A 22,411-nucleotide genomic window follows, 5' to 3' on the forward strand; every position below is an offset into this window, starting at 1 on the left:
GTATAAGGAGATTGGTTGATTCACATGTACTTGATGTTTATTTGATGTTCTTGGATCCAGTCTGAAAATTAATGAAAAGTGGTCCTTGAATGAAAAGAAGTAGGGGGTTGTAGCTCCCTTCCAGGAGAAACTGGAAAACAAGAGAGAGTTGTAGCTCTCCGCAGGTTGTAGCCTGCGTACTGGTAAAGGACTGCACCAGTACAAAATCAGTGTAAAAGAAGTTTCTAATTGAAAGAAGATAGAGACATATTGCAGCAGGTGGTTTTCACCCACATTGGGTTTCCACCTTATATCTGGTGTTCTATGGTGTGACTATCTGTTTTTCATGTTCTTGTTCATTATTATGCATAAGTTAATCATCAATATCTGAAGAATAAGTTGAAGTATAAATTTGGATGGTATATTGAAAAGTTTTAATAATACTGATTCACCCCCCCCCCCCCCCCTCTCAATATTTCCAACACTGGGTGGAACAAAATAGGTATATCTACAGCATGGAAGGCTTTATTGCACTCAGTGCCTCTCATTCGGGGCCATCTAACTTGGAGAATAAATGACAGATCCAGGGCTCGTATAGGTATGGATCCATGGACAGGAGGTGGCGGGAGGTGTTATCTCCAACACGAGCTTGTTCAAATACTTGAGCAGCAGAATACTAGAGTTATATCCCACATAGTGGATCAAGAGAACATTTCCATATTTTCTCAGGCATGGAAATCAGCAGCGCAGCTCAATCTACCTCCGGAATGGCATCAAAACTAGGAGGATTACACTAATGCATTAAGTGAGTCTCATATTCGCATTAAAGAAGGACCAGATGAGCTCATGTGGGATAAGGCAGAATCCAGATTATATAGCCCTAACGAAGGGTACCTGGTTTTGATCGAGAACAAAAAGCCGGAAATAGTGCAGAGCTGGTGGAAGATCATCTGGCAATTAAAGACCCCTCCCAGAACTAAACTCCTTTTCTGGTGCTTACTCTGGAACAAGATCCCCACGGGGGAAGCGCTCATGCGCAGATCTGTACATAGCCCCTCTTGGTGCATTCTTTGTAAGCAGCAATCAGAATCAACCACTCATCTTTTTCTTGCATGTGAAATTACTAAATAGATATAGAAGATGGTGACAGAGGAGCTCGGTATTGTGAGTAACTGGGAGAGTGAAAACATCACTATTGCATGGGAGAATTGGTATCAGGCACACTCCGGAACAAACCGTGCGTGTCTTCCCCTTATCATTAGCTGGGAAATTTGGTTGGCGAGGAACAAAATGATATTAGAAAATGGCACGATTCGCTGGCAAACTGTAACTGCCAAAATCATCGCAACATACCATGAACTGCCGGAAATTACCCCTCCTTGCACCCACAGACCAACCGCCCCGGACCCCATTGACCAATCTATACCATGGGCCTTTTTTGATGGAGCTGCACAGCAGCATGGATGTGGCGGGGGGTTCATTCTAAATTTAACAGCGAATCATCATTTCAAAGTGAAGATGGGCTTAGGCATGGGAACTAACAATTTCGATGAACTCATAACCATCAAACAACTTATGCATTTTGAATTAAATCATGACTGTAGAGATTTACAGATTTTTGGGGATTCAAACATTATCATTAATTGGATCAATCTGAAATCTAGATGCCATGCACACACTCTCTTAAATATATTGGAAGTGATGCAGCTCAAAGCACAATTTAACTCCATCATTGTTCTTCATATTTACAGGGAACACAATCACTGTGCCGACGGATTATCCAAGGAAGCTATGCACATTCCTGGAGGACAGTGGATAATCAGCGAACAGAGGGGAAAAACTCAGTATCAACACCACCACAGGCCCTACATAGATCAAGTCTACCCTTGGGTGGACGACCATTGATTTTTGTCATGTATATAAGCTAATAAATAGAAACCTAGTAGCTTATGAGCAGCATCCTGCGAGATGCAAGTATATATTTTGCGTACTATACATACATCCTGCGTGGTGTTTAATTTTGACATTTTGATACAGTATCATCCTGCGGGATGATTTTTTGATTATGACATAGTCCTGTACATGAAAGACCATAGACTTTTAAGTCATGAAGGAATCTACATATGCTAAATAGCATTTACTACGTGTAATTTTTCACCATATAATGAAAGATTACGATTTTTCCTTGGGAAAAAATAAATATTACATGTATAAAGTTGAATTTATAAGTATATTAAGTAACATAGGCAATATTCGTAGACCATCTTGTAGTTTAATTATTTTATGCACTTTTTTTTGGGGGAATTTAAACGTAAATTTGATGAGATAGTAATTTTTAATTATTTAAATTATGGTTTTGAATAAAAAATAAATTTAAAGATTATAAGATGCTTTAAATTATACAAATCAAATTTATAATTCTTACAAACTTATTATTCCAATGAATATTTACACAATTCCCCATAAAATTAATAAAAGAGTATTAAAAAATAAAATATGCAAAAATTAGACTTTGTTCATAACAAATTAAAATATCCACTTTAAAGTGTATTGTTAAGGCACTCTGTAATGTGAAGGTCATTGGTTTGAAATTTTGTGGGCAAAAATTTGTCCATGTTAAGGGATGGTGTGGCCTAAGTTTCTTGTGGTCTTTGTGTGATTTTGACGACTTAAATGCCACTAGATTGCGGTTTCTCAAGAAAATTCCATTTTAAAAAAATTACAATATATTTTTTATAAATATTATTGAAATATACAATTTGTGATCATTAAATATCACACACAATATTAAAATTTAATATTATATTTATTCAGGATCCCTTAACAACCCTATGCCTTTCATTTTTAAAGCATGATAATTTTTTTCTAAATTATTTAATATATTATAATTTTGGGTATAAATATTAAATTGATATTTGAATGTTTTTTTTGTTTATGTGATAAGTGATTTTCCTGAATAAGAATCATACTTTTAAAATTCACAAAGATATATATATATATATATGTATCCCTCTAAACTTAATTTTATGAATTTTTGGAATAAAATACATATTATTAACCAATAAGGTCTTTTTTTTTTTTAAATATGAAATTATTCATAGTTTGAATTTAAATTGTGTGTGTGGAACTTCAAAGAATTTATATTAGTGTGAAAAATAAATATTTACAATGTTGATAATTTTTATTGGCTTGTTGCTAGGGAAACCAAACCAGTAGTCTAAACTCAAAATTTTAAGATTGTCTCTATTGTTCGTGATCTACTTGGCTCATAAAACAAAACAAGCAAAGAAAAAATGTCTACACAAATAACACTACATAAACTTAAAGACATTTCCAAATGGTTGGAAAATAAACTATGAGGTTGAGCATGAACCATATATTCTCTCACTAAACTGAATTGTGTGCCTAATCTAGCAACTGGGGATCACTATTAGTATCTTATGTTGAGGGGTTTGTGCCTATGATTCACTTAGTCCAAAGTGTGAACTTCATGCTAATGTTGTCTATTTTTTCTATGATCTCGACCATACAATGATACTTTCTTGTTGAGTGTCAACCCTATTTCTAGGAATTCTTCCCATAAGAGTTTTTGTGTGCCAATACAGGTTGATAGTCTGCATGTAAACAAATTCTCTGGCTCTAGTGAAATTTCCTACATAAAAGATCCAATTTTTGGTCTCTTGTTCCACGTGTGTCCTTAGCATGAACTTGTGAGTTTGTCTGATTTTCTCCTCTACGTCAAATATTACTCTATTGACAAACTTAGGGATGATATCCTTGTATCTTTCCATGATAGCCTTGGCAAAGGATTGTGCATGAGTGCCTTTCAGGGTTGGGGGACTATAGACAAGAGAGGGGGGAGCCTCAAGTCTATCTCTTCTACCATGTCGAGAGGGTCTAACTAGATGATGCCTCACCATGTTAGTAAATGGATATGTGGTAGGAGAAACTGAGGTGGGAGGGACAAGTCGAAATAGAAGGGAGTGAGAAGTGATAAATAATGGAGGATTGCTCGAGGGACGAAGGCCTAAGAACAAGGGATGAAAATAGTAAGGGTTGGACCAAAACGAGAGGGGGAGCTAGCAATAGGACCAACAAATAATAGGGAAGAAACAATAGATAGCGAGGGAAATGATAGAGATATAGGCAAGAAGTAACCTCTTAGATACACGGGGTCGAGGAAGGGGATGGAGGTCTAGAAACCAAAAGAGCTCATAGAGGATAGAGAAGTAGACATAAAATGTTGTAAATTCGAAATAGAATTGCAGGGTAACAGTAAGAAAAAATTGAACCTGAGAGATAAGGTCCCATGGACAGAAGTGACACACATGGGTGAGAAGATATGGAACTATCGAGATGGATGGAGATAATTAGATCCTTTCCTATATGCTCTCCATGAAATGACGCTAAAATCTAGAGTTGCAAAGCCCAATTTTATCCTGCCATAGCTCGTGGATTATAAATGGATTTAAACACTTTCTCTTCACTATTTTTTGACCTTGTCCCCATTCCCCTATATAATGATCATGGTTTGGCCTATATTCTTCAATAATTGAAACATTGTGTCCTCGAAAGTGCAAACCATAACACTAGTGTACCTTCCCAACTCTTTGCACTCTTATTCTCTATGTTGGTGCAGTAGACACTAGCTTACCATCTTTTTTTTGTCCTTTGGAGCAGCAGTATGTCCATGTAGTCTGCCATGTGGAGGTAGCCTACTCTCCCTTATAACTTTGCATTATCATCACTACTCCTTTTTTTTCATGTTTATTGTAACTAGTAACACTAAGGGTGATACTCAAGAGGTTGGTAAAGAATGAGTAAAGACATTGATACACCATGAGGCTTTAGTGCTAGTCATTATTGAGTATATAATTTATTTCACTATATTATTTACATGGAAAAATCACTTTGACATGAAATATAATCAACATGTCTTGGCACAATCCTTTGTATGTCCATTGATAAACCTTAAGGTTTGTTCTATCTCTTGTTGGAGTAAATGATGAGTAGACTAGGGAAATATGGGAAATTATCTCTAGAGTTAGGCAATTGTTTGCGTGTTGATAATTTTTTAATATACCTTGTGTTGTTATCCTCTCAAGCCAATTGTTTGGCAAACAAACTGTACATTAAGAGTTCATGGTTGTAAGTTAAAAGTTATACATTGGATAGACAATAAAAATGACAAAACTAGAAAAGGCTATGGCTCCCTAGTATGTGCCTTTCTCACTAGTGGGATTGTTACTTCATTATAGATTAGTTTGTGGCTTGCTATGACCTTCTTCCAATGTCTTTATGTCTTCTCTCATATGAGTCACTTTTGACTATGTTCCTATAGCATGTTTCTCTCCCTAATTCCAATGCATTCTCTCTAATGACAAACCAATAGGTGGAAATTTCTCTGAACTACCCTCATTTTTGGAATAAAACGTAACTTGAAACTTAGTCTAGTCTCAAGCATGAAATGCTCCCATATTCATTATAGTGCTATATCTTGAATGTAGGATAGGTTAAAATGTTGTCTTGATCCCTTATTTCATCTATTTTCTCTCTTAATATTCCATTGATCCTAATCCACCATGGCATTGTTATGATAACTACAAGAAATAATAAATAGAAACAACCATAACCCTAAAAGAGGACCACCTATCATAACCATTGAATAGGACCACTTGTCATTAAATGACTTGTCATTAATAGGACCACTTGTCATTAAATGACTTGTCATTAATATGGCATTTCTTTGTAATATTGGATTTATGTTTTATAATATTGGATTTCTTACTTCAATATTGGCAACTGTTTTTTGTGTTATTAAGTATATATTAAGAAATCAAATAAGTTTCAATGAATTATGTTAGAATAAACATCTAATAATGATATTTATGTGTGATATTGGATTTCTGACTCCTTCAGCAATTGTTTTTTATGCTATTAACTATATATTAAGAAATAAAATAAAATATAGTGAATTATGTTTTAAGAAATAAAAAAAAAAACAGTGAATTGTGTTTCATTATAAATAGGTTCTACATGGTAGCTACTCCCTGCCGCTTAGTTTAAACATAGCTAAATAAAGTAAAAAACAAGATTCAGTTTTAGTATGTGACATATTGATAAACTTATAATTATGGTCAACCATGGTTGATTATGGATGAACATGGTTGGCCATGGGTGACTATGGGCTAATGTGGTTGAGTATAGTTGTTAATGTTTAACTATATACAAATATGGTTGACAATATTGATTATAGTTGATAATGGTTGAACATTGTTGAGTTTGATTGACCATTATTGAGGTGGATTCACCATTGTATAGTTTGACCATTATTGGGCTTGTTTGACAATCGGTGCCGACATGTAACTATAGATGTATATGGTTGACCATGTTGACTATTGTTGATTGTGTTTCTCATGTGAACCATGAATAACCATGGTTGAATATGATTGAACTTGTTAACCATGTTATACTATAGATATGACCCCATTGATTTACGCTACATAAATCTCATCAATAAAAGTAGAATTGATTATGTTAAGATTTTGAAAAAATCTTTATTTTTGTGCAAAATAGAACCTAATAAAACTTTAAATTTAATTATATTAAATTTAAAATTTAAAAATATCAAAAGTTATATTAATATAGCTTTAACACAATAAAAATAAACAATATTATATTATATTAAAAATATATTATTAAAATAAGTTATTAAAATTATATAATTACATTAATTATTATTATATTAATTATTATTATTAAGTCTTTTCTTCATGAAAATATCATTATTAAATTATTATAAAATTATTATAATATTATGATTATTAAAAATATATTTTATAATAAAAAAATATATGATTAGAATTATATTAAAAATTATTTTGTAAAATTTAAATTATTTAATTGTTGAAACTACATTATCAAACATATTTATGAATTTTGTATATGATTTACCAAAACTTAAAAAAAGATGTGACACATTAAAATGTCTGGACTACAATCGCAAGGCTGTGTACTTTCGTAGGGTTAAACAATAAATGGAGACATGCTTGCATAGGAAGCCACCTTGAATGAAATACAACATACATTTATGGATGAAATACAAGATACATTTATTTTTTTGGTATATTTTTTTATTAAATTTGTTCAAAGTAGTTGTTGGAATTGTAACCTTTAATTGCATCATCTACACTAGTTTAGTGCTTCAAAAATGTCTTAGAGTATTGAGTATATTTATGTATTTAGAAATTTATTTTAAACAATAAAAAATCATAATCTTTACCAAAATTATATCTTCAACTTTGACTAAAAAAATCAAAACATTAAATAATTAAACAACTTCTTAAAAATTATGTTAAATTAATTAAATAAATTATTAAACACTATAATAATTAATTATACTGAATTATTATTTATTATAATTATTTTATAGTGATACTGTTTCACTTTTACATTTTGATTCGTTTTCTCAAAATTAGCTAACATACTTTTTCTATCGGAATTTTTAATTATTTAAAATATATATTTAACTACTTAAATAAATTCAGCTATCATTTAAATAAATTACTGTAATTAAAAAAAAACTTTTAAAACTCTTAAAATATATACATTTTATAATTTAAATTTATGGTATCACAAAATATCTCGCAAATTTCAAACATAAATGACTAAAAAATTATAAAATAATTTACAACTTTTATAAATAACCAGCATTACCCATGCACGTTAGTCCTTTTCTTTGTTGGCGTAGTGACACACAATTCAAGAGCCACTGATTCGCTGAATTATCCTCGCAATTTGATGTACTCAGCTTCATTAATTTTATTCAAATCACGGTGATGATTAAGGCGTGAGACTATTTTTTTAAGTATAAAATAGTCGTTTTTTCGTATAAAATAGTTGCTCTTCTCCATATACAGAAGCATATAGTTTAATTAATTTGTCATTTTTTTTTGGGCAATTTAATAAGATTTATTGACTTATTTGATGATTGAGTTTTTATTAACGTATAAAGGCATTAAACAGTGCACGTTGTTACGTTTGTGGTGAATCATTAAATTTTTTTCAAAGATGGATAGTTATTAAAAATTGTAATTTTTTTAAGTGGATAGTAATTAAAAATTGTAATAGAATAAGATTTTATGAAATGATTATAAGTATATTATTAGGATTGTAAAGGTTTATTAAATTAGGCAATTAACAATAATATGTTTAATTCAACAACTAATTAAATTAAAGAAATTAAAGAAAAGTAAATTAAATTATTTTTTAAAAATAATAAATTTTAATTTGTAATGTTCAACTATAAAAATTTTGCAATTTTCTTTTGGTCAAACTCAAATTAATATAGGTTTGACCAAAAACTCAATGCCATATCTTTGCTTATGACCGGGATAATAAGAATGAACATCCATGAATAACATTTTTAAGTAACATTGAATTTATTGCTTGCTTAACCATTGTTTCTTGCATTATTGTCTATATGATGAGAGAAAAATAAAATTCAATTTACAATTTACTATTTACTATTTAAACAAGGGCTACATAATAGCTAGTCCATGGCACTTAGTTTAAAAATAGCTAAATTAAAGTAGAAAACAATAAAAATACAAAAATTTTAAATTTTAAAATGTTATTAATGTGAAAGATTGGTATCTACATAATCGATCACAAAAGCCTTAGATCTAATGTTATAATTAAATTAATTTTAAACTGTAATTAAATGCATTATTAAATGTTGTAAATTAACATTATTTGTATTGCAACATAGAAATAATTATTAATCGTTTAAATTTGGTTTTTTATAGTTTTTGGATATGGCCTTATGAAAATCTTATTATTAGACTTGGGTATAGAGGTGTTATCATAAATTTGTATTATACTTTGGTTTTTGAATATGAGAACTTTTATATTTATTCGTATTACAAACCTCTTATTATTTTGAATATCATTCATTCATTAATAGTGTAAAATGGAATTGATGACTATAACAGCTCCACATTCACACCTCCTCCCTTTACATGCTCCCTCAAAGAAACGCACAGAATAGCTGTAAATGTGTTAGAAAACCTGCACATATGAATCTAGTTAGTAAAGGTTGAACACACAGCTTTGCAGAGCAAAAACACTAAAAGAAAATCGAAAGAAGAAAAGAATGATTCATTAGAAAATAGGTTACAATGCTCATGATATAGCATTACTGGGTGAAGATCCTAAGGTAATGCACCATAGTGGTGATCAATGAGAAGACTCAACACCTACAGCAAGTTCCAGAGAGAACTAGCCAGTTGCGGAGTGAAAGGAGTAAATCATGCAGAAGAACTAACTAGTTGCAGAGTTAAAGAACGAGCAAATCATGCAGAAGAACTAACCAGTTGTGAAGTTAAAGAAGGAGTAAATCATGCAGAAGGAATCTTTCATGTAGTCACGTGCTCTAACTAAGAGTCCACATGTAGGTGTGTAGTAGTTCCAACACCCCCCCTGAACACCACTATGAGGAAAAATAGAAAATGGGCCCTGGCAACTAAGGCCAAAGGTCACCCAAAATACAGTGCAACTTGTACTAAAATTGAGGAAAGAGGGAAAACCTCATGGGAAAACCCCCCCCTCAAAATACAATGTAATCAAAAGAAAAGAGGAAGAAAAGACAGTTGCTAAGCAACCGTGTCCTTCACACCAAGATGATTGTGCAGAGAGCGAAACTTCTGCTCAGTGAATGTCTTGGTGAAGATGTCTGCAGTCTGTTCTGCTGAAGAACAGAACTGCAAATCAATGACCCAATCATGTACTAAGTCTTTGATGTAGCGCATATGGATCTCTATGTGCTTCGTCTGCTGCCACTGTACTGGATCCCTGCAAAATTTGAGAGTGCTCTGGTTGTCACACCAGATGACAATGGGCTGGTGGAATTGGATGCCAAACTCAGTGAGGAAGTGTTGTAGCCACAAAGCCTGAATGGTGATGTTGACTACTCCTCTGTACTCAGCCTCAGCTGAAGAGAGAGCAATAGCATCCTGCTTCTTGCTCGACCAACAGATAGGGCCAGATCCTAGACTGAGTGAATATCCAAAGGTGGACTTGCGATCAATGTTGTCTCCCGCCCAATCAGAATCTGTGAAGCCAAGGAGATTCAATGCAGTGCCTGTTGCATAGTGAATCCTGAAGGTGATGGTACCCTGCACATACCAGAGGATGCGCTTGGTAGCATTCTAGTGTAGCTCATGCAGCTCCTGCATGTATCTGGAAACTACCCCTACTGCATATGAGAGATCTGGTCTGGAGTGGGTGAGGTACAATAAGCTCCCCACTAGCTGTCGGTAGAGAGTGTTGTCAACTAATGGAGTGTCACCTCCATCCTCAAGGAGGACCCCAGATAGAAAAGGAGTCGGTGCTGGCTTGCAGTCAGTGATGCGAAATCTCTTGAGGAGATCCCGTGCATACTTAGCGTGAGAGAGTTTGATGCCTATGGCATCCTGGCCGATCTCAAGACCAAGAAAGAAGTGTAATGGACCCATGTCCATCATCAAGAACCTATCATGCAAGGCCCTCTTAACTGTAGCAATGGCTGAAGCTGAGCTGCCGGTGTTTAGGAGATCATCCACATACAAAACTAATATAAGAAGAGAATCATGTGTCCTGAGCATGTAAACATTCGGATCAGACTTACATCTTTCAAAGTTTTGTGATAAGAGAAAAGAATCCATCTCTGCATACCAAGCTCTCGGGGCCTGTTTAAGGCCGTAGAGAGATTTCTTCAATCTGCAGACCAAAGATGAATCCTGAATGAAACCATGTGGTTGCTCCATGTAGATCTCCTCAGATAGGTCTCCATGAAGAAAGGCATTCTTCACATCCATCTGATGTACTTCCCACCCCTGGGCAGCCGCAATGGCAAGTGTAAGGCATATGGATTCCATCTTTGCTACTGGAGCAAAAGTCTCATCATAATCAATGCCATGCATTTGTTGGAAGCCTTTGGCTACTAGCCTTGCTTCCGTCTGGTAATTTACCCATTTACAGCACTCTTGGTCCTGTAGACCCATGCTTCATCGTCTTCTACCTCCACCTCTTGTCCCTAATATGATGTTTTCATCAATCATATCAACACACCTTCGTTAGCCATCTCGACAAGCACCTTCGTGAACATGGATTGTGGCCATTTCTTGACAGGCCTGAACTGTAGGCCGGACACAACATTAAGTCTCAAATCAAAGCTTCTATTCGAGTGGCTTCTGTCCACGTTGAAATTTTCTCTCCGACTTATGGGGAATCGACATGGTGCCTCAATGAACTAATTCTTATGGTCAAGTCGGGAGCTCCCATTGTTCCAATATTTTTTAATGTTGAGCCTTCGGAGGTCAGTTGGAATGACAAAAAAGGGGTATAAGCTGAATCCCTGAAAAAACTCAAGCAGAAGACAAGCAGCGACCCTCAAACTAATGGAGAGAAGCCATGCCACGACTCCGCTATCATTCAAGGTTGGAGAGCTGCTCTTTCTCATGTCGCAAATCTGAAAGGTTGCGAACTGAAGGCCTTTAATGGGTAATAAATTTTAACTATTTCGAGTCCGTTTTATTTATTTTTTATTTGTATTAATATATAAAAATAGTACAAATTCATGTTTCTCTTCCATCTTCTTATGAAACTTCCTACATCAATCTATTTGGTATCAGTTTATTTTCCCTTTATGATTATTCTATTACATTTTCCTGGTAATAAAACTTCACAAAAAAACAACAAAAAAAAAACGAGTCTTAATGTTTCGACATAAATCTGTCAATGCTTCTAGCTATCCTAGATTTCTCCCTTTTGCTTCTATGAGTAGTTTATACTACCAGCATTAATCAAGCGTCCCTGTTCATAAGCAGTAAAAGTAAAATTTATCTGTTGGTTTCATCATTTTTTTGGACAACAGAGCAGCTATCCAATTTTGTTCTCTCTCATTTAAATTGAAGTTAACCGCTAGAAAGGTACTCACAAGGACCAGAATGCTACATATTCAATTTTTGAAAATAGAGGGACTGAAACTTGTGTTCTTCTTCACCCAATCTATGATATTTTTTTACATCTTCACAACCATTGATATTTTTTTGCATCTTCACAACCATTTCACCACTTTGAATACACTATGCCTTACTCTTTAGTTGTCCTCTCCTCACCAAAAATGGCATTGATGACTATAACAGCTCCACATTCACACCTCCTCCCTTTACATGCTCCCTCAAAGAAACGCACAGAATAGCAACCCCATATATCTTTGTGTTTGATAATCCTCACTCCTTTGTTCCTCTTGCTCGGACCCATCTCCTCATATATTGATATAATCTTGTATATATTTGTGTTGGATAATCCTCACTCCTTTGTTCCTTTTATTCGGACCCATCTCCTCATATATTGATATAATCTTGTTGATGTCATTTGGAACCAACTCAGGTTTCTGATATAAGCTTGTTGATTTCATTATTAATTTTATTCAAATCACGGTGATGATTAAGACGTGAGACTATTTTTTTAAGTATAGAATAGTCGTTTTTTCGTATAAAATAGTTGCTCTTCTCCCTATAGGGGCATATTGTTTAATTAATTTGTCAATTTTTTGGCAATTTAATAGGATTTATTGACTTATTTGATTGCATGACTTATTACTCTTGGATAAGATGCCATGGTGCATTATATTAAAATGAATTAATTATTTACTATGGTTGAGTTTTTATTATGGTATAAAGGCATTAAACACTTCACGTTGTTAAGTTTGTGGTGAATCATCAATTTTTTTTTCAAGGATTGATAGTTATTAAAAATTGTAATAGAATAAGATTTTATGAAATGATTATAAGTAAATTATTAGGATTGTAAAGGTTTATTAAATTAGGTAATTAATAATAAAATGTTTAATTTAACAACTAATTAAATTAAAGAAAAGTAAATTAAATTATTTTTTAAAAATAATGAATTCCAATTGTAATGTTCAACTATAAAAAAATTTGCACTCTTTTATATAATTTCCCTTTTCAACACATTTTATGGTGTTGATCTTGTAAAGATATACATGCGTCTCTAAGCTTAGATACATATTCCTCCTATTCCTGTTTGTGCATGACCGTCAAGCCTAAATCTATCGCCCCTCTCCAAGAATTACCATCAATGTTATCATATTGTGCTATAGAAATCTAGTGTAATGTATGAATGCCCCTACCGTGAATGAAATTCAAAAGCTAAGCCGATAAGGTATGACCTCAGATCATTCCCACCATAGCATCCAAACCGATCATAATCGTGGCACCGTCTCCAATTTCCCATCAAATAAAACTCATCATACAAGGAAGTAAATTCATCATGCATCACCAAATATATGAGTTTTCTATTTTATTCCTGGCCCCAAGTGTTATCCTAGACTTAAAACAATTATCAAACATGTGTTTATCTTTCATGATGAGAGACCACATACCTTGACTTGTAGTAGCCCTCAACATATTCTTAATAATAAGAGCTTTATTAAAACTATATATACTTATAATTCCCCACCCTCCTTCCTCTATGGGCCTCCTATCGCCTCCCACTTTATCAAATGGTACTTTCCCTTTAGCTGCACCCATCCCATAGAAAACGACCCAGAATAGCCTTCTTCCTATGAATAATTTGCTTCGGCAAGAGATATAAATACATCCAATATACTACAATGTTTTGCAATACCACTTTCAACATGATCAATCTGCCCCCCATGAATAACTACCTATGTGTCCAACCTTCCAGTTTTCTCTCAAACCTATCAATCATCCACTCCCAATATTGAATGAAGTATCCGTTTGATTTAATTTTGTAACCAAGATAATTAAACCCTTTGTCAATAAAATTCTGATTTTTGTTTCCACTTCCTCATTTATATTATCATTTGTCAACATAGACTTACCATCATTCATATTTATACCTATAGTTGAACTAAATTTGGAAAGGGTCCTGTGAATTCCATTTTGTCACTGAAGTCTCCCCCGAAAATAAGACTGCCAACAAACATCATATAGGTGAACCACTGATGTCTGGACACCTTAGTCCCAGAATATATCCTTTCTCTTTAGACTCCCTCATCTTCCAGCTAAGATAATCAATAACTATCAGGAAGAGAAAGGGCGAGAGGGCACATCCCTAACTTAGCCCTCTATGAGCATTAAAAAATCGCCTTGGCAAACCGTTGATAATGATCATGAAGTTTGTAGATTGAATGCAAGACATGATCCAAATAATGAGTATTTGTGACATACCTTATTTTATTAGAACCATTTTTAGTAAATACCAGTCAATACAGTCATAGGCCTTAGACAGGTCTACCTTAATCATATAGGCTCTTATTTTCTAGGACTTGATAGAATGCATGAGTTCCTAAGCAATACCAACAATGTCTTGAATCTATATGCACTCTAGAAACCCAAACTTTTCCTTGGAAATGAACCTCGACAAAATAGGTTTAATTCTACATGCAATCAGTTTGGAAATCAACTTATCGAATTACACAGAGAAATCAGCCTATAGTCTGTAAATGTTTCCAACTACTCCTTTTTGAGGATCAAAATGATGAATGTCGCATTAACAACCCCAAGATATATCCCTTATTTCATGTCCATTTTATTTGCTTGATTGTATTTGATATTAATTAAATTTGATTAAGTGAAGGACCTTGAAGGTACCTTGAATCAGTGACAGACCTACAGTATTGAGTATATCCTATTACATGTGACCAAATTTGGGGATTTTCCATGTCACAAGTTTTGGGGATTTTCTGATGTTTCCACCATGTGGTTTTTCAGAATAAATCATAGTGCATATGTGTTGTTGTTAGATGTGTGATTGTTATCCTTATTCCTTTATCAACACTTCATATTTACCTAGGCATTTCTCATGGTTATTCATCTAGGAATGAGCAGGAGCTCCTAGATGAAGTTGTGCGAAACGTATTGAAAGAAGTTGGAAAAACACCGCTATTTGTGGCCAAATATCCAACTGGTTTAGATGATAAGCTACAAGAATTTAAAAGTACAGTGCTGTCACAGTAGGGGCAGGAGCATGACGTCCAGGCCAATGTTGTGGGAATTGTAGGTGTTGGCGGTATTGGGAAAACCACTTTGGTGAAATCGATCTTCAATCGTAGATGCTCTAAGTATGATGGATCCTCTTTTTTATCTGATGTTAGTGAAATTGCAGCTAGAAAATATCTGGTTGATTTGAAAATGAAGCTCATTAAGGACATGACACACACGGATACTAAAATTGAGATTGTAGACCAAGGTGTGATAATCCTTAAACGTTACCTAACTTGTTGTAATGCAACGATAGTTTTAGATAATGTAGAGAAGGTCGATCAATTGGATGCATTCTTACCAATTAGGGATGTTCTTACTTCCAATAGCTTGATACTAGTTACCTCTCGAGAAAATCATGCTCTCCTATGCTCAGAAATAGCAGATTCATCAATTTATAAGCTCACGGGGATGAATAGAGAACACTTCCAAGAGTTGTTATGCTCCTATGCCTTCAATTGGCCACATCCACCACTAGGATTTATAGAATTGGCGGAACGGTTCATTTGGGCCTGTGATGGATTGTCGTTGTCATTGAAAGTGGCCGGGGCTCTTCTTTATGGAAGAGATGACACATATTGGAAGGAGTTATTGGATAAACTTCACAAGATACCACCCATTGACATACAAGAATCGCTGAAAATTAGTTATAATTCACTCGACCAAGAGAACCAGTAAATTTTCTTAGATATGGCCTGCTTTTCTATAGGAGAAGATATGGATACAACAAAAAGAATATGGGGAGCAGTGGGGCTTTCAAATTTAGAGAGAAAATGTCTTCTGGAACTGGACAACGAAAATTGGATAAAAATGCATGATCAGTTTAGATATATGGGAAGATATACCACGGAAAGATCAATGCCCCGTCGTCTTTGCTGCGACGCGACCAAAAATAACAATATTGATAAGTTATTTGAAGAGTCATCATGGTCTATAAGTGATTCAAACATTCCTCTTTGGTTCGAAATTTTTAAAGTTGTTTTGTTCAACGCAAAGATCTGTATCCTGGATATTATTTATCTTTTATTTTTATGATTGAATAGGTCACAACCAAAGTTCGTGGGATTTCAACGGTTCATCATGTACACGGTTTCCATTATCGATTCGATGTCTCTTTAGAAATGTCATGGTACAAAAGGTGTAGTGAGGCGCTGTCCGGAAACTGCAAGTGAGCACTGTTCAATACAGATCGTTACCATGGTTTGCGAATTCTTGCAAGTGAAGATTGTTATGTAGAAGCTATATTAAGGAGGGTGCGGTCACCACATCTCATATGGCTCCGCTGGTTTAAATGCCCCTATTCTTCCTATAAATCTTGCGACAGAGTAGGCAAGCTCAACTTCTATTGTGGAAAGGTAAATCTTTAGGTTACATCGAGGATATTGCAACCACACATGTACTTCATTAAACGTAGGAAATAACTCACGGCAAAATAGAATAAAACAAATGAGGGTTGCAGAAATTTACTTGTGAAGGCTTAAGTGTTGGAAATAATACTGAGAGGGGGGGTGAATCAGTATTATCAGATTAATCAAACTTTTTAAATGCCCAGAAACATATACGCTACTTCAGTTAAGTGAAACAGCGTGTACACGCTACTGTGACGAAGTAAAACAGCGTATAAGAAGAAAACTCACAATTTAGTTAGCTTATTCTTCAATTAAGTGCATCAGGACATTATTCATCACATTAACAGTAAACATGTGCAGTATAACAGAACAGATAAAAAGCCACACACATGAACACCAAGATATAAGGTGGAAACCCAATGTGGGTGAAAACCACCTGCTGCAAGTTGTCTCTATCTTTCTTTAATATGAAACTTCAGTTTACAATCTTTTGTACTGGTGCAGCCTTATACCAGTACACAGGCTACAACCTGCAGAAGGCTTCAACCTTCTCTCGTTCTCCAAACTTCCTTGGAAGGGAGCTCCAACCCCCTTTGCTCTTGTACTAGCCAAGATACTAGTACGTAGGTGCTGACCTACAATCTTCCTTCTTTCAGGTATCACTTTTCATACATTTTCAGACTTGGATATTCCTGAAGCACAACATTACAATCTGAAGACCACAATTCATTCAATTTCCACAACAGATCATTGAAGCATAAAACAACCAAACTTTGAATCACTGAACCACTGAACCCTGTCAATCACCAGTTACCAGAACACAGAGCAGACTACAGAACTCTGCAATAACAGTCAGACCCCACTGTAAACCCAAAATCAAGCTTCAAAAGATATACGCTACTTTAATGAGCAGAACCCGCGTATACACGCTCTTTTACCGAAGCCAACCTGCGTACAGATCTAAAAATAAACTTTCTCAATTTGCAGCTGTACCAGACATTAGTTAGACCCAGAACGTAACATTGCGACAATATGCAGATCTAGAAATACGCATAATCAACCATATCATGATAGTGCATTTCAAACCATTAGATCCCGATCTATCCTTAGATCTAGTCTTCCATCAACCGATGTGATCTCTCCTTGGCTTAGATCAAGCAACTCAGAACCTGCATATCAGATCTCTTTCTCTCTTAGATATTCAAGCCTTGTCAAAAGATGATTTTGCCTAATGATCTTCTTCTCCTTATATAGCCTTAGGCCTTTCTCAATACCAAGAGCCAAAAACCATAGTAACACAATACCATCAACTTTAAAACTAGGGATCGACACGCCCGTCGAGACATAATGGTCCGAAATCATAGGCACAACTTCCAAGGACTAACCACCATGACCAAAGGAACCTTTCCACATACACGCGCTTTTTCTGAATCGAACTAGCGTGTACACGCGACTTGGGCTTAACAAAACGGCGTGTATGAGCTTCCTTGGCATGCTGTACTGAGATCTGTCTTCTGATTAAGTTGCCATCACCTGTACCAACCTCTGAGCACCTGTACCATCCTCTGAGTGAGTTGCCATCAAGGACAACACTTGAATCATAATGCCAACAATCTCCCCCTTTGGACTTGATGGCAACCACCACACCAAGTCACTCTCCCCCTTTGACATCAAGGGCAAAGGGCTATGCTCCCCCTGAGGACATGCTGATACCTCTGCTTGGCTGTGCTGACTCGCGCTCCCCCTGACAGTAGGCCAGATCTGCAAAAGATGTTCTTCAACAAGAACCAAGACTTATACACCATAAGGGACCTTTCTATCACCAAAGGACTCAATATATACAACCATAACATATCAGAAACAACCAATTATATTACAGCATTCATCCCAGGCATAGTGGGGAAACCAACAAAGGCCGTTACATGACCTTGACACCATAAAAGAGACAAGAGAGATACATGACATAGAGACAACAGATCTAGACCAAGACTTAGGAAAGACACCAGCAGCATCTGATAAACATCTTGTTAGATCAGCAACTAGAATTTCTTTCTGAGCTCCTTCTCCTGAAACCAACAACCAAAACATCTGAATGCCAACAATGCTTTATGAGACTTTTGAGCTGCTCCCCCTGAACCTGTGCCTGTTGCACTCCCTGAAACTGTGCCTGAATAATTCTGACATTCCTATTGCTGTTCAGAACTTCAGAGTTTTCCCTTGCTGTTCAGAACTTCATATACGCGTTTTATCCTGTATAAAACAGCGTATGTACGCGGATATTCTTTCTGCAACAAGCGTCCAGCATACACGCGACTTACCCAGCATGAATCCGCGTGTATACGCTCATATCCCTTCCGTAACCTGCGTATACCAACTTTTCTGTAGAACAAACAAACTTCAACAACAGGATGAAGCATCAACTACTCCCAGCTTTTGTCTGAGATATTCAAAAGTTTCCCTGGGCAGTGGTTTTGTGAGAATATCAGCAACTTGCTCCTTAGAAGGAACATACTCCAACTTGACCTTCTGCTCAAGCACTTGTTCCCGAAGAAAATGGTACTTGATTGGTATGTGCTTGGTCTTTGAGTGCATGACTGGATTCTTTGAAATGCTGATTGCACTTGTATTATCACATAAGATAGAGACAGGTGGAGTGCAAGTGATTTGAAAGTCCTGCAAGGTCTGCATCATCCAAAGAAGTTGTGTGCAACAAGATGCTGCAGCCACATATTCTGCTTCAGCTGTAGATAAGGCAATCGAACTTTGTTTCTTGCTGAACCAAGATACTAATCTGGAACCCATGAAGAAAGCACCTCCACTTGTGCTTTTCCTATCATCCACACTTCCAGCCCAATCTGCATCTGTGTAAGCATGAAGAGTGAGATCTGTATTTCTAGGATACCATAAGCCATAGTTTTGGGTCCCTTGAAGATATTTGAAGATTCTTTTGACTGCCTGAAGATGAGTTTCCTTTGGGTTGGCTTGAAATCTTCCAACCATTCCTACTGCATGTGTAATATCTGGTCGAGTACCTGTCAAATAAAGCAAACTCCCAATCATGGATCTATAAGTGGGTTGGTGGACTGCTGCTGATTCATCATTTGCACTGAGGCTGCATCCTGTAACCATGGGTGTACATACTGGTTTTGACTCTTCCATGCCATACTTCTTCAAGATCTGCTTGAGGTATTTGGTTTGAGACAAGAAGATACCTCCTTCATTTTGTTGGATTTGCAATCCAAGAAAATATGTCAATTCTCCAAGAAGTGACATTTCGAATTCTTTCTGCATAACCAAGGCAAAGTTTTGACTCATAGTCTCTTCATTGCTGCCAAAAATAATATCATCTACATAAACAACAAGAATTAGCAATTTGTTATTTTCAACTTTTATATAGAGATTGCTATCTGCTGATCCTTTTGAAAAGCCTTGTTGGTGAAGATATTTGTCCAACCGATAGTACCAAGCCCTTGGAGCTTGTTTGAGCCCATAGAGAGCCTTTTTCAATCTGCATACAAGGTTTGGATCATTCCCAAGAATGAACCCATCTGGCTGCTCAATATATACTTCTTCTTCTAAGTCTCCATTCAGGAAGGCTGATTTCACGTCCATTTGAAATACCTTGAAGTTTTGAAAGCTTGAGAGAGCAAGGAACATTCGGATGGCCTCTAGTCTTGCCACAGGAGCAAAGGTCTCTTCAAAATCTATTCCTTCTTGCTGTGCATACCCTTTACAAACAAGTCTGGCCTTGTTTCTAATTACTTCTCCATTTTCATTTAACTTATTCTTGAAGACCCATTTTGTTCCTATTACATTCTTATCTTTTGGTCTAGGAACTAATTCCCAAGTGTTGTTCCTTTCGATTTGCTCAAGTTCTTCATCCATTGCTTTGACCCAACATTCATCTTTGCATGCTTCTTTCACATTTTGTGGTTCAATGGAGGAGAGTAGAGCCAAGTAGCTTGAAGCTTCTGCAAGTGTCCTTCTTGTTTGTACTCCTGCTTCTTTCTGCCCCACAATCTGAGTTTCTGGATGATTCTTTTGGACATATCTGGATGGAGTCTTCTCTTCTATTCTTGTCTGCTCCTCTGGTTCTTCTTGAGATTCTTCTTCTTCTTGAGGTTCTTCTTCTTCATCATTTCGCCTTTGAGAGTAACCTTCATCTTCTTCAATGTCTTCATGATGAACTTGCCTAGGAATATATCCCTTCTCATCAACCACTATATCAATACTGTCAACAATTCTGCCAAGTCTTTTATTGTAGCACTTGTATGCTTTGCTATGTGGAGAATAACCAAGAAGAATGCCCTCATCTGCTCTAGGTTCAAGTTTGCCAAGTTGCTCATCAGTATTCTTAATATAACATTTGCTCCCAAAGATTTTGAAATGCTTCACGGAAGGAGTTTTACCACTCCAAAGCTCATGAGGTGTTTGAGTGCTGTTTACTCGGACATTTGTTTTGTTAAGAATGATAACAGCAGCATGTGCAGCTTCACCCCAGAAGGTTGCAGGAGTACCTGATTCATCGAGCATAGCACGAGCCATTTGTTGGATAGTTCTGTTCATTCTTTCCACAACCCCATTTTGCTGAGGAGTTCTAGCTGTAGAGAATTCTCTTCTTATCCCATGTTCATCGCAGAAATCGAAAAATTCATTTGATGTGAACTCCCCACCTCTGTCAGATCTGAGGCACTTGATTTTGTGTCCTGATTCATTTTCAGCCAATGCTTTGAAGGATTTGAATTTTTCGAATGCTTCATCTTTGTGCTTCATAAGCCCTAACCAAACAAACCTTGAGAAATCATCAATGAATAATATCAGATATTCTTCTCCTCGAGGTGTCCTTTTCCTAAATGGACCACATACATCTGTATGGACTAGCTCAAGAGGCAAGCTAGCTGATCCTTCCTTCTCTGGAAAGTTAGTTCTGGTTTGCTTTCCAAACTGACAAGATTTGCATATGGTGTTGTCTGGAATTTTGATATCTGGAAGATCGCGAACTGCCTGATATTTGCATGCTTTCCTTATTTGTGAGAAGCTTAGATGTCCCAACCTTCGATGCCATAACCAGTGCTCTTCATCCTTGCTAAGATAGCATTGTTGTTGTCCTTCTTCAAATATGTACAGATTATTTGGAGTTCTTTTGCCTTTGAGAACTGTTTTACCTGTATCAAGATCACGAACAAGACATCCATTCGATCTGAAAATAACCTCTGTTTTTTGATCACACATCTGGCTGACACTTAGAAGATTATGCTTCAATCCATCAACATACAAAACATTTCCAGCCTTGACCTTTTCTTTCAAAGGAGCAATACCTTTTCCTTTTATAGTTGCAGGAGTATCATTTCCAAAAGAAACTTTCTTTCCCTTTTCTAAAGTAGAATAAGATTCAAGTTTTTCTTTATCACCTGTCATATGTTTCGAACATCCACTGTCAATGTACCATAGATTTTCCTGTCCTTCTGCATAAAATGCTATCCCACATCTTTCTGTTTGAGGTTCCTTTATTCTCCATGTTTTGGTGCTTGTGGCTTGTTCCTTTTTCTCCTGAAACCTGCTCCTGCATTCAGAGTCTTTATGACCAAAATTATTGCAAATAGAACATTCAACTTCATTTTCAAGCACCGAAAAGTTGTTATAGGTCCTTTTTGTAATCCCTGTCATACTTCTTTGTTTTTGAGCTTCCCTAGTCATGATTGTTTTATATGCAACACATTGAGCTGCTCTGTGACCAAAGTTGTGGCAAGAAAAGCATTGTCCATTGAAGAAGCTTCTGCGGTTATTGAATCTACCAGCCAACTGATTGTAATTTCTATTTTCATCTATTCTTGAGCCAAACTGAGAAGATTTTACCTGTGGTTGGTTGTAGCTTTTGTTCATCCTTAAGGAGGATTGTCCCTGATAGTTTCTGTTTGTAATTCGTCCCTGCTTTACCTGATTATCTTCATTGTTCTTCCGCTCATTTCTTCTTGCTGCATCAAGATAACTTTTTGAGGTGGATGCTTGAGA

Source organism: Pinus tabuliformis, chromosome 6 (assembly GCF_031772625.1).
Source record: "Pinus tabuliformis cultivar Carrire ecotype Pingquan chromosome 6, CPIR1, whole genome shotgun sequence".
Lineage (NCBI taxonomy): Eukaryota > Viridiplantae > Streptophyta > Pinopsida > Pinales > Pinaceae > Pinus > Pinus tabuliformis.